This window comes from Hordeum vulgare, chromosome 6H, assembly GCF_904849725.1.
Source record: "Hordeum vulgare subsp. vulgare chromosome 6H, MorexV3_pseudomolecules_assembly, whole genome shotgun sequence".
In the NCBI taxonomy this organism is placed as follows: Eukaryota; Viridiplantae; Streptophyta; class Magnoliopsida; order Poales; family Poaceae; genus Hordeum; species Hordeum vulgare.
Window position 1 is genome coordinate 19,153,554 of NC_058523.1, and position 11,701 is coordinate 19,165,254.

Consider the following 11,701-nt stretch of genomic DNA (forward strand, 5'->3'; position numbering starts at 1 on the left):
AATATACTCACAAGAGGAAGAAACCATATATTGGATAAAACTGTTGGGTTACAATAGTGGATATTACAGGAGAAACATTATCCAAATACGATGCACATCTAAATATTTTCTTGACAACAACAATTAAACTGAAAGCATCCATCGACATCCTTAAAATCCAACCTAAACTTAACCAGAAACATCATCGAAGAGGAACACCATCCCTACAACTCATCTAAAACTGAAAGCATCCATATATCATCATCATCATCATCATGAACTGGAACATCACCGCCATAATCATCATGAACTGGAACATCACCACCATCATCATCATTGCAGTAGACTTGCGACACACCCATATAATCAGCAGTATATCTTTTGAATCTACAAAGCAAGTAACAAAATGATCTGTTAACATATAGTGCATTAAGAAGTAAGAACCACTTTGCTCACTCTTACTGGCTCATTAGCACATTTTTATTTTTTGGGTCTGGAAAGTGGTCTGATAGCAAATAAGAACAAGCAAATAAACAAGATAGCACTACAGTCTGAACACAAATTCGTATGTGATAATGAAAAGATATCACCATTAGTGTTAGTTGTCATTGATGACTAATCAAGATGCCACAATATACGACACGACCTGGAGAAAACATGGGTAAATAAAATTATATGGACAGTAGCCTAGTGCAGATGTGCATAGTGAAATGTGATTGACAGTAGCACTTCTCTCCCCAAAATGATTTGAGTCATTTGAAACTCAAGCAAAACATTTATTTCTAGTTGGTTTCAGTAATCCAATAGGAAACAAACGAACTCCCATGGTCATGACCAGCCTAGAGATCCATTGCTAATTCTTTAAACCTACAACCAAACTGTTTTATGTGAACCTACTGAAACCTACAACACCAAATCCTATAAATTTTCATGGACAGCAGCATAGAACCTAGCACGGCTCAATGGTCGTGGACACAACGAGCAGTAACACTTTAAGGAGAGGGGGAGAGTTTACCTTGCATGGCATCGTCTATATGAAGTGCTCCATGAACTCAACTTTCTTCGTGGCGTCCCCCTGCATGGAGTTGGAATACCTAGTTGACCTTAATTATACTAAAATTCATCATGTGAAACCAATTAGTGGAATTAATACATGCAGCACACAACATTATAGGTCCGCAGTTTCCGATATCCAACAAAAAGTTAGGTTGTTTACCAAGCCATGATTTGTACCTTCAGTTTGGTTCTCAAGTCTGGTATGATGTCCCAGGAGAGGAACAAAAATACATCGAAGTCCAAATTAGTGGTCGGTAGGACTTTATTACCTGCCAATTAAAAAAAGATAATGCTAACTTATCATGGTACCATCAGCAAGCACATGTACATTGTTGTTAAAATTCTTGCTATGGCAGTCATTACGTTATTGTTCAACAATGAGTAAATATTTTCTGGACAATGAACAAAAGGACATAGTTCAAACTCTGGACCTAAAAAGGGATAGTTGCAAATCCACATGATGTACACTATTCTAAGTACATCATATTGGAGAAAACATACTATTCATATCGAAATTGCAGAAAGAGCAACTAATTTATAGTGCAATGGACAAAATAGTACCTTATATAGCGAAAGTGCCTTTCTGCTCCCGAGCTCATTTGAGCTCGGGTGAACAGTAAAATCGAAAAAAAATCGAAAAATGTTCAAAAAATTCTGAATTTTTTTTAGACCAACTTTGACAAAAGTTCTAAGCGCAGACAAAAATTTGACATGAACTAACATTTGTATAAGGCGTGAAAAAATAAACAAAATAGACACTCTGAAAATGCGCACCCGAGCTCAAATGAGCTCGGGAGCAGATACTCCACGTCCCTTATATAGGGACAACTGGTAGGTGCTTATTTCCCGGGAGTGTATTTCACGAGTACACGATGATATAAAAATAGTAGTACATCACAAGTTGATCCTTGTATCAAGTTTGTTATTTCCCTTTCCGTATAGAATTTACGGAACAAAACCGTTAGTTCTTTCCATATTTTACTCATATAATAGGCAGAGTAAAGTCGTTCATGACTTTTGATGGGGAATAGTATCCGAAGCAATACATGTGTAGAAGCATTGTGTCCTGAACTCATGATAACAACAATAACAATATCCTTTTTAGTTGAAAATGCAAGCTTATAATATTAAAATATTATTCATGATTTTTTAAAGGATAGATTGACATACCATGTTACCACAAAGGAAGTCAAAAAGATAATACAACTGTGATTTATTTGGTCCGAAAGTTCATATGAATACAGAACATAATTTGTATTGGACATTATACTGAGATAATAATAGATCAGCTGCCAACCGTAATAGAGGTACCTATATTATTTTTGGAAAGCAAGGGAGAGCATCTAACTTACCACCAAATAGTGGGTGAAATATTCATCACTTGGTAATAATGGAAAACACCTTGCTGATGCTAGAGTCGTTCCTAATAATCATATGTGACTAACAAAACTTGAAGATCAACTTTTACTTCAGAAGGGAAAAAAGGAGTTGTCTTCTAAATATAAATCAATAAATAACCATTAAAAAGCAAAATAAATAATTCTTCTCTGTTTGAAAGCCAACGCAAAGATACTTAAAGAACCACATACATATCATGGCTGTAGCATGTGCAGAGCAAGCCATCGTATACTAAGTTAAGATGTACCGCCTCCGTTTTTAAATATAAATCTTTTACGAGATTCCACTACATACTACAACCTAGTTTGGAACCCGCCAGATTATATAATCCAGTTTTTATAATCTATTTTGTCTTCAAACAGAACATATTATGGTGTAGATTATAAAAACTAGATGAACAGGTTATTAAAACTCATAATCTACTCTACACCAGCTAAAATCAGATTATGGATTGGTAATGACCCATTACCCTTATAAAGTTGAAGATAATTACATTCCTACCACCGCCACCCTCCTCTTTTAAAAAAATCAGAGGGCAAACAGGTCATTATGCAATGTAAAACCTGGATTACAGTTTATATAATCTGGTCTCCAAACATGCCCACCTAGATTATTTTTATAAACCAGATTATATAATCTATCTTCATAATCCACATTATCATAATCTATTGTGGTTCCAAACAGGGCGTACAGACAGAGAAAAATAAATGAATCTACACTCTAAATTATGTCTATATACATACGTATGTAGTCTTTGTTTGAATCTCGAAAAAGACTTATACTATTTAGGAACGGAGGGAGTACAATAGAAATTGTATATTTATGCTTCATCTGTTCCAATTACACAGGAAAACATTACAAGTGAAGAAATTCCACAAAGTAACACTACTTTTCATGAAAGAAAATCACAATTCTAATAGTTCAATTGATCATAGGATTCTCCATATACTTTTATTTTCCTCGATGGGGACATGAGCATACTACCTGATCTAACAGGGCCAATCCTGAGGACAGGAATCGAATCGCGTCAATGACTGGACAATAGAGGACTTGCTTACTACCATCATGTCTACCATGTTGTGGCCAGCACCTATGATTAGGATTGGCTTTCACATGGGATTGTTTTTGTCTGTAGAGAGAAGGAATAGAGGGGCGCACAGGAAGTTGGATGCACGTCTAAAAGAGAACAAAATAGCAGAGGTTAGAGAAAGGGGGGGAGAGAGGACGAAGCCACAGGAGGGGGCACACTCACCGAACGAGAGGAGGACGACATGACCATCGACTCCAAAGCCAACACCCGAAACCCTAGTCATGGGGGTATGGTCGTGGGTCGTTTTGGTGGACGCGAGCGCCAAATCTGGTAGGATGGGAGGGAGCCACGGTGCAGGGGGCCTGTATTGTGCTTCGCAGTGGCGAGATTTGCCAGACGTCGCCTGAATCAACCACCGCAGGTTACACAACAAGGAGCCACGTGAAGAAAAAGATGGAACGTCATAGTGCGGGGTGGGTAGGGATAGGGATGGATCTGGTAGACACCGCACCTGCGAGGTGGGAGGAGGGGAGGGGAAGGGACGGCGGCAAGGTGGGTCGGCAGAGGAGGCGGTGGTGGAGGCGATTTGGCAGTGATAAGGGTGGGGGCTCCCAGTTTCTCGCGCGTCTCTTTTCCCTCTTTTCCCCCCAGAGACCAAACGTTTTGCTATTTGTTTTTTAGGCATGCAATAGTGTAGTAATTCCAGGTTATTGGTTTAAATTTTCAATGTCTGATATTTTGATTGGCTTCTTCTCTTGTGTCGTTTTAAGCTAGTTGTTATATTAATGTTAGCGTCTTTTTGCTTATTTAGTTTACGTATCTATTTTGTTATTGCATTTTTTTTGGAATAGATATAATTTTTTCCCTAGTTGGAAGCCACCCACGGGGTTTGCCCTTAGTTTTCCACCTTGCTCAGTTTTGCCCTTAGATTTATCCGAGCGAGCATCGAATACCCTTCCGTGACTGCACCGTGTGGCCAGCGCCGTTTGACCATGGTTTTGTGCCGTTTTGGATATTTTTACCCCTGGTTCGATATCCCTACCCTTTTAGTCATCTGCTACCTTGCGCTAGACAGAAGAAACCAGAAGAGGTAGAAAGAAGGAGTTGTTGGAGGGGGTGTCATGCAGGACTTGCGCACGACCATGGAGATGTCAACTATGTCGTCGGAGAGCTCGTGGTCGGCCGCCGCAGGAGAGATAATTTGTAATACCTAGAGCTAGATTTCTTGTTATGGATCTAGGAAAGGATGGAATAGAGGCACCCATGTCAACCTAGTGGCTTCCAAATTGAACAGCTGCAACCTCGCCGCCATCATCAAATCTGAGCACGACCAGTGATAATTAGTAGCTCCCTCGTAGACACACCACTACTTCGTGACGTGCACCTCGTATACAACACCACCATATGGCACATTGTCACATGTTGCACCACTTGGCTAGTCGACTCGATAGGTCATTTATTTGTAGTTGTATACAATAATGTTGGTGCTAATTTGCTTCCTCGAGACCTTAGCCAATCCTCAACCTTGCTGAGATACTCCTTTATGTCACATATCAATTTGGTAGTGCTTTGGGAACGCCTTAGAAAATACTCATTAAACTTCAAGAAGGTATATTATGTTGGAAAACGTCGCATGGGAAACAAAAAAAATTCTACGCGCACGAAGACCTATCATGGTGATGTCCGAGAGGGGATTTCCGATCTACGTACCCTTGTAGATCGCACAGCAGAAGCGTTAAGAAACGCGGTTGATGTAGTGAAACGTCCTCACGTCCCTCGATCCGCCCCGCGAACCGTCCCACGAACCGTCCCGCGATCCGTCCCACGATCTAGTGCCGAACGGACGGCACCTCCGCGTTCAGCACACGTACAGCTCGACGATGATCTCGGCCTTCTTGATCCAGCAAGAGAGACAGAGAGGTAATTGAGTTCTCCGGCAGCGTGACGGCACTCCGGAGGTTGGTGGTGATCTAATCTCAACAGGGCTCCGCCCGAGCTCCGCGGAAACGCGATCTAGAGGTAAAACCGTGGAGGTATGTGGTCGGGCTGCCGTGGCAAAAGTCGTCTCAAATCAGCCCTAATAGCTCCATATATATAGGAGGAGGGGAGGGGAGGCTTGCCTTGAGGCTCAAGGAGCCCCAAGGGCTGCGCCACCAAGGGAGGAGGAGTCCTCCTCCAATCCTAGTCCAACTAGGATTGGAAGGTGGAGTCCTTCTCTTCTTTCCCACCTCATTTTTTTTCTTTTCTCTTTGATTTTCTATCTATGGCGCATAGGGCCTTCTTGGGCTGTCCCACCAGCCCACCAAGGGCTGGTGCGCCACCCCCAAGGCCTATGGGCTTCCCCAGGGTGGGCTGCCCCCCCCCCCCCCCCCGGTGAACACCCGGAACCCATTCGTCATTCCCGGTACATTCCCGGTAACTCCGAGAACCTTCCGGTAATCAAATGAGGTCATCCTATATATCAATCTTCGTTTCCGGACCATTCCGAAAACCCCCGTGACGTCCGTGATCTCATCCGGGACTCCGAACAACATTCGGTAACCAACCATATAACTCAAATACGCATAAAACAACGTCGAACCTTAAGTATGCAGACCCTGCGGGTTCGAGAACTATGTAGACATGACCCGAGTGACTCCTCGGTCAATATCCAATAGCGGGACCTGGATGCCCATATTGGATACCACATATTATACGAAGATCTTATCGTTTGAACCTCAGTGCCAGGGATTCATATAATCCCGTATGTCATTCCCTTTGTCCTTCGGTATGTTACTTGCCCGAGATTCGATCGTCAGTATCCGCATACCTATTTCAATCTCGTTTACCGGCAAGTCTCTTTACTCGTTCCGTAATACTAGATCCCGCAACTTTTACTAAGTTACATTGCTTGCAAGGCTTGTGTGTGATGTTGTATTACCGACTGGGCCCCAAGATACCTCTCCGTCATACGGAGTGACAAATCCCAGTCTCGATCCATACTAACTCAACGAACACCTTCGGAGATACCTGTAGAGCATCTTTATAGTCACCGAGTTACGTTGCGACGTTTGATACACACAAAGCATTACTCCGGTGTCAGTGAGTTATATGATCTCATGGTCATAGGAACAAATACTTGACACGCAGAAAACAGTAGCAACAAAATGACACGATCTACATGCTAGGTCTATTAGTTTGGGTCTAGTCCATCACGTGATTCTCCTAATGACGTGATCTAGTTATCAAGCAACAACACCTTGTACATAGTCAGAAGACCCTGACTATCTTTGATCAACTGGCTAGCCAACTAGAGGCTTTCTAGGGACAGTGTTTTGTCTATGTATCCACACATGTATATAAGTCTTCATTCAATACAATTATAGCATGGATAATAAACGATTATCTTGATACATGAATTATAATTATAACTATATTTATTATTGCTTCTAGGGCATAATTCCAACAGTCTCCCACTTGCACTAGAGTCAATAATCTAGCCCTCACATCACCATGCGAATTACATTGTAATAAATCTAACACCCATACAGTTCTGGTGTTGATCATGGTTTGCCCGTGGAAGAGGTTTAGTGAGCGGGTCTGCTACATTCAGATCCGTGTGAACTTTGCATATATTTACGTCCTCCCCTTTGACGTGGTCGCGGATGAGGTTGAAGCGTCGTTTGATGTGTCTGGTCTTCTTATGAAACCGTGGTTCCTTTGCTAAGGCAATGGCACCCGTGTTGGCACAAAACAAGGTTATTTGATTCAGTGCGCTTGGCACCACTCCAAGATCCGTCATGAACTGCTTCATCCAGACACCCTCCTTAGCCGCCTCGGAGGCAACCATGTACTCCGCTTCACATGTAGAATCAGCTACGACACTTTGCTTGGAACTGCACCAGCTTACCGCACCCCCATTAAGAATAAATACGTATCCGGTCTGTGACTTAGAGTCGTCCGGATCTGTGTCAAAGCTTGCATCGACGTAACCCTTTACGGCGAGCTCTTCGTCACCTCCATACACGAGAAATATCTCCTTAGTCCTTTTCAGGTACTTCAGGATATTCTTGACCGCCGTCCAGTGATCCACTCCTGGATTACTCTGGAACCTGCCTACCATACTTATGGCCAGGCTAACGTCCGGTCTAGTGCACAGCATTGCATACATGATAGATCCTATGGCTGAAGCATAGGGGACGGTGCTCATATGCTCTCTATCTTTATCAGTTGCTGGGCACTGAGTCTTACTCAATCTCGTACCTTGTAAAACTGGCAAGAACCCTTTCTTGGACTGTTCCATTTTGAACCTCTTCAAAACTTTATCAAGGTATGTGCTTTGTGAAAGTCCTATGAGGCGTTTCGATCTTTCCCTGTAGATCTTAATGCCTAGAATGTAAGCAGCTTCTCCTAGGTCCTTCGTAGAGAAACTTTTATTCAAGTAATCCTTTATGCTCTCCAAAAACTCTACGTTGTTTCCAATCAGTAATATGTCATCCACATATAATATTAGAAACGCCACAGAGCTCCCACTCACTTTCTTGTAAATACAAGATTCTCCAACCACTTGTATAAACCCAAATGCTTGTTGAGGAACGTCGCATGGGAAACAAAATTTTCCTACGCGCACGAAGACCTATCATGGTGATGTCCATCTACGAGAGGGGATGAGTGATCTACGTACCCTTGTAGATCGTACAGCAGAAGCGTTAGTGAACGCGGTTGATGTAGTGGAACATCCTCACGTCCCTCGATCCGCCCCGCGAACAATCCCACGACCAGTCCCACGATCTAGTACCGAACGGACGGCACCTCCGCGTTCAGCACACGTACAGCTCGACAATGATCTCGGCCTTCTTGATCCAGCAAGAGAGACGGAGAGGTAGAAGAGTTCTCCGGCAGCGTGACGGCGCTCTGGAGGTTGGTGATGACCTTGTCCCAGCAGGGCTCCGCCCGAGCTCCGCAGAAACGCGATCTAGAGGAAAAACCGTGGAGGTATGTGGTCGGGCTGCCGTGGAAAAGTCGTCTCAAATCAGCCCCAATACCTCCGTATATATAGGTGGGAGGGAGGGGACCTTGCCTTGGGGCTCAAGGAGCCCCAAGGGGGTCGGCCGAGTCCAAGGGGGGAAGGCTCCCCCCCCCAAACCGAGTTGGACTTGGTTTGGTGGGTGGGAGTCCTTCCCTTCCTTCCCACCTCCCTTTTTTTTCTTTCTCTTTGATTTTTCTTTGTATGGCGCATAGGGCCCTTTTGGGCTGTTCCACCAGCCCACTAAGGGCTGGTGCGCCACTCTTATGGCCTATGGGCTTCCCCGGGGTGGGTTGCCCCCCCCCCCCGGTGAACTCCCGGAACCCATTCGTCATTCCCGGTACATTCCCGGTAACTCTGAAAACCTTCTGGTAATCAAATGAGGTCATCCTATATATCAATCTTCGTTTCCGGACTATTCCGGAAACCCTCGTGACGTCCGTGATCTCATCCGGGACTCCGAACAACATTCGGTAACCAACCATATAACTCAAATACGCATAAAACAACGTCGAACCATAAGTGTGCAGACCCTGCGGGTTCGAGAACTATGTAGACATGACCCGAGAGACTCCTCGGTCAATATCCAATAGCGGGACCTGGATGCCCATATTGGATCCTACATATTCTACGAAGATCTTATCGTTTGAACCCCAGTGCCAAGGATTCATATAATCCCGTATGTCATTCCCTTTGTCCTTCGGTATGTTACTTGCCCGAGATTCGATCATCAGTATCCGTATATCCATTTCAATCTCGTTTACCGGCAAGTCTCTTTACTCGTTCCGTAATACAAGATCCCGCAACTTACACTAAGTTACATTGCTTGCAAGGCTTGTGTGTGATGTTGTATTACCGAGTGGGCCCCGAGATACCTCTCCGTCACACGGAGTGACAAATCCCAGTCTTGATCCATACTAACTCAACTAACACCTTCGGAGATACCTGTAGAGCATCTTTATAGTCACCCAGTTACGTTGCGACGTTTGATACACACAAAGCATTCCTCCGGTGTCAGTGAGTTATATGATCTCATGGTCATAGGAATAAATACTTGACACGCAGAAAACAGTAGCAACAAAATGACACGATCAACATGCTACGTCTATTATTTTGGGTCTAGTCCATCACGTGATTCTCCTAATGACGTGATCCAGTTATCAAGCAACAACACCTTGTTCATAATCAGAAGACACTGACTATCTTTGATCAACTGGCTTGCCAACTAGAGGCTTGCTAGGGACAGTGTTTTGTCTATGTATCCACACACGTAAATGAGTCTTCATTCAATACAATTATAGCATGGATAATAAACGATTATCTTGATACAGGAATTATAATAATAACTATATTTATTATTGCCTCTAGGGCATAATTCCAACAATGCTTTGATCACCTCATCAAAGCGTTTATTCCAACTCCGAGATGCTTGCACTAGTCCATAAATGGATCGCTGGAGCTTGCATACCTTGTTAGCATTTTTAGGATCGACAAAACCTTCGGGTTGCATCATATACAACTCTTCATTAAGGAAACCGTTAAGGAACGCCATTTTGACCTCCATCTGCCAGATTTCATAATCGAAAAATGCAGCTATTGCTAACATGATTCTGACGGACTTAAGCATCGCTGCGGGTGAGAATGTCTCATCGTAGTCAACTCCTTGAACTTGTGAAAAACCCTTTGCCACAAGTCGAGCTTTATAAACGGTCACATTGCCATCAGCGTCCGTCTTCTTCTTAAAGATCCATTTGTTCTGAATAGCCTTGCGGCCCTCAGATAGTACTTCGAAAGTCCACACCTTGTTTTCATACATGGATCCTATCTCGGACTTCATGGCCTCCAGCCATTTGTTGGAATCTGGGCCCACCATTGCTTCTTCATAATTTGCAGGTTCATTGTTATCTAACAACATGATTGACAAAACGGGATTACCGTACCACTATGGAGGAGCACATGGTCTCGTCGACCTGTGCGGTTCGATAGGAACTTGAACCGGATTTTCATGATCATCATCATTAACTTCCTCCTCAACCGGCGTCGCAACGACAAGGGTTTCCCCTTGCCCTGCGCCACCATCCAGAGGGATGAGAGGTTCGACAACCTCATCAAGTTCTATCTTACTCCCACTCAATTCTCTCGAGAGAAACTCCTTCTCGAGAAAAGCTCCGTTTTTAGCAACAAACACTTTGCCCTCGGATTTGAGATAAAAGGTGTACCCAATTGTCTCTTTTGGGTAACCTATGAAGATGCACTTTTCCGCTTTGGGTTCCAGCTTTTCAGGCTGAAGTTTTTTGACATAAGCATCACATCCCCAAACTTTAAGAAACGACAACTTTGGCCTTTTGCCATACCACAGTATGTATGGTGTCGTCTCAACGGATTTTGATGGTGTCCTATTTAAAGTGAATGCAGCTGTGTCTAATGCATAACCCCAAAACGATAACGGCAAATCGGTAAGAGACATCATAGATTGCACCATCTCTAACAAAGTACGATTACGACGTTCGGACACACCATTACGTTGTGGTGTTCCAGGCGGTGTCAACTGTGAAACAATTCCACATTGTCTTAAGTGAGCACCAAACTCGAAACTCAGATATTCACCCCCACGATCAGACCGTAGGAACTTGATCTTCTTGTTACGATGATTTTCAACTTCACTCTGAAATTGCTTGAACTTTTCAAATGTTTCAGACTTGTGCTCCATTAAGTAGACATAATCATATCTACTCAAATCGTCAGTGAAGGTGAGAAAATAACGATATCCGCCGCGTGCCTCCACGCTCATCGGACCGCACACATCGGTATGTATGATTTCCAACAAGTCACTGGCACGCTCCATTGTTCCGGAGAACGGAGTTTTAGTCATCTTGCCCATGAGGCATGGTTCGCACGTGTCAAGTGAATCAAAGTCAAGTGACTCCAAAAGTCCATCGGTATGGAGTTTCTTCATGCGCTTTACACCAATATGACCTAAGCGGCAGTGCCACAAAAACATTGCGCTATCATTGTTAACTCTAACTCTTTTGGTCTCAATGTTATGTATATGTGTATTATCACTATCAAGATTCAATATGAACAATCCTCTAACATTGGGTGCATGACCATAAAAGATGTTACTCATAGAAATAGAACAACCAATATTCTCTGACTTAAAAGAGTAACCGTCTCGCAATAAACAAGATCCTGATATAATGTTCATGCTCAACGCAGGCACTAAATAACAATTA